Genomic DNA, 3,509 nt, shown 5'->3' on the forward strand with positions numbered 1-3,509 from the left:
GGTGGGGCGGGGGGGCACACACAGAGCGTGATAAGTCTCCTGTGCCGCAGGTGGGGCAGGGGGGCACACACAGATCTTAGAAAGCCTTCTAAATCCTACGTTTTTGAACTTTATCTTGAAGAGCTTCAAGTCACAGTTATATTACCAGATTTGAAGAAAGGTAACTAGTTGCTTATACAGCAGGATGGATTATTGAGTAAAACACTGGAGTCCAGAGATTAATCTAAGTAAGATGATGGCAACCCAGAGCAAGATGGTTGCAAGGGGATTATAGGTATATAACAGATTTCACAAATATTTTTGAGATATGTGTGTAGTAAGATATGGTAACTAGTTGACACGCAGGGATCAGAAACAGTGGGGAGCTCAAATGCAGATTCCTAGATGCTGACTTCAGACATTGGATAGGTGGAACATAGGGATTAGAAACAGGGGGGAGGTCAAACACAGATTCCTAGATGCTGACTTCCGACATTGGATAGGTGGTACCATTTATACAAGTGTGCAACTTGAGAGAAAAAGAGGCTGGTTCAGAAAGTTTAGGCAATGGAAACACTGTGGTTACATCACTCAGAAAACCATTATGAAGAATTATATGTAGAAAGTTTGGGAAAGAGGTAAATCTTCAAAACAGAGGATTGTTTGGCATCTGCACATGGATAGTAATTGAAACCATAGAGTAGAGCCGGTCTCTCAAAGAGAGTTAGGATAACATAAAAAAAAGAGAAGAAAAGAAAATTGCTGAGGAAAGAGTCCCCAGGGCAAATTATCAGACTATGAGTGTAAGAAAAATAGCCCAAAAGAAGATTCACAAAGAAACAGCCAAAGCATTAGGGGAACAGGTGCAGTGAGGGTGCTCACTGCTGCTGAGGGTGAAGTGCCCAGTGGCACTTGGGGTGCGGGTGACCAGGATTGAGAGCACGTTCAGAGGAGTGCATGGAGCCCCAGCCAGACTGCAGTAGGAGAACAAGCAAAGGGGAGATGAGGAAGAAGACATGGAAAATGCTATTATTTTGTTGTTTCTAAGGTCACGTGCGAAGTGGAGTGGAGGAAGAGAAAAGCCTAAAAAAGCTGAAGAAGGCAGGTCTGGAAGCCCTTGTATGCCAAGCTAGCCTGGGTGGAATTTTGTCTCAAGGGAAATGTAGGCATATAGTAAAGTCTGCGTGATGGCACTCGCTCACTTTGACCAGGGTGTGTAGGATAGAATGAGCGTGGGGCAAGAGAATTAGTGGAGGAAGCTAGTTAACACAGAGCTTGTCAGCCTTGGTATAAGTAGCACACAGCTATGCTGACAGCATTTTTATGCCTAAAATACAGTACTAAAATTTCTACAAGGCTGAAAAAGATGAAGCTTTATCCCAGTATATTTTCTAGTGGAATGGGAAAGGAGGTGGAGTTACTTCTGAACACCTAAAATAATACTTGAGCTGGAGTAAGCCTGGGGGAAATAGTCACATATGAGAACTTTATCCATTCTGTGAGTGGATATCGGGGGAAAATGGTGGATAATCACTGAGCTAGAGAAAACAGCAACCCTGGAAGAAGAGTTGACAAGATCCTAAATAGGTGTTATTAGCAGGGATAGTAAAGAGAAAAAGGATTATTGCAGTGATGTTACAGAATTAGAAATAACCAGATTCAGAAAGTGATGGGATGTGAGAGATGAGGCATCGTCCCCAAAATAGCAGGACTCTTTGATTGGATGCTTTCGGTATGTCAAACACAGGACAAAAAGCATGTACTATATAACACACATCATCCTAGTTCATCTTCTCAACTGCCTAGCAAAGTAGAGTTCTTTATTCCCATTTTATAGATAATTAAGTTTAGAGAGTTTAAGCAACTTTCCCAAGGTCATCCGGATTTTAAATAGCATAGCTGAAGTTCAAACTCAGAGTTTCCAGATTCAAAACTGTTGCTATCCGTCATAACCCAAATCTAGAATGACTGTCACATTGGGTGTTTGGTTGTGTGATGGTAAAATCAAATTCAGATGGAAAATAGAAAATGAAGATCAGGTTTAAGAGAGAAATGGTGAGTACAATGTTAAAACTATTCTGTTTTTTAGAGCCTGACGTGTATCCCTGGTAAAGATGTCTAATAGACAGTTACATATATTAGTTCAGAATTTAGGGGAGATGTCTCGGAGGAGATAAAGATTTATGAGGTATTAGCATTTAAAGCATGGCTAAAGTCATGGGAACATATGAGATTTCCCAGGGAGACTGCCACATGAGAGGAGGATCAAGTGGAGAGCTAAGAAACACCAAAATTAAAAAGGAGGTCAGAGAGAAGTATCAGTGAGAGGGGAGGAACGTGAATGCAAGTTATTGGGAAGGAGGGAGGGTGATACCACACCAAACGGGGGAGAGTTGCCAGGAAGGGAGTGATCAAGTATCCTGCCCTGCAAACGGAATCGCCAGGGAAGACAAAGACTGATAAACGTCCAGTAGATAAAGAGGGCCATGAATGAGAAATATAAATTAAAGCAGTATGAGATTATAGTTTAAATTTTAACACCCAGGACTGTCTAAGGTCTGGTAATTACAATGCATGAAAAAGAGAAATATAAGCCTTTGGAAGGGTAATTGCTAGAGCCTGCAAAAAGTCAGCATCTTCATTCTATGCATTTTTTTAAGGCAACAATCAGAAATGAGGACATTCATTGCAACATTGTTTCTGATGGCATCCACTTTCCAGCAGTTAAGAGCACTCACTCTAGAGCGGCCTAAGCTGGCATTTCCCTTCTGCCACTTACTGGCTCTGTTAGCTTGGGAAAGTTACTTCTTATGTGCCTCGGTTTCTTTATCTGTCAAATAAAAGCAGTAAAGGATTATGATTATTAAGAAGGTTGTTGTACACTAATTGGCGTTTTTATTGGCACATAATCATTGTATATTTTCATGGGAATATGTGATATTGTGATAGATGCATACACATTGTGTGATGATAAAATCAGAATGATTGGAATATCTATCATCTCACATATTTATCATTTCTTTACACCGGCAACATTCTTTCTAAATTACTCTTCTAGTTATTTTAAAATATACAATAAATTGATAACTATAGCTACCTCCCCCCCCCTTGCTATTGAACACTAGAGCTTTTTCCTTCTAACTCACGTTTGTACACATTAATCCACCCCACTACCCCACTGTCAGTCCTGGTAACCACCAATCTACCCTCTCCCTCCCTAAGATCAACCTTTTTAGCTTTCACACAGAAGTAAGAATGTGCAATATTTGTCTTTCTGTGCCTGGATTATTTTATTTAACATAATGTCCTCCAGACTCACCTGTGCAGCAAATGACAAGATTTCATTCTTTCTTATGGCTAAGACTATTTTGTATATACTACATTTTCTTCACGCACTTATCCATCGGCAGACATGTAGGTGGAGTCCATGTCTTGGTTACTGTAAGTAGTGCTACAGTCAATATAGGGGTCCAGATATTTCTTCAACAGACTAATTTTCCTTCTTTTTGGGGGGATGTCTACCAGCAGTG

This window comes from Otolemur garnettii, unplaced genomic scaffold, assembly GCF_000181295.1.
Source record: "Otolemur garnettii isolate 467f Iridium unplaced genomic scaffold, OtoGar3 scaffold00013, whole genome shotgun sequence".
In the NCBI taxonomy this organism is placed as follows: domain Eukaryota; kingdom Metazoa; phylum Chordata; class Mammalia; order Primates; family Galagidae; genus Otolemur; species Otolemur garnettii.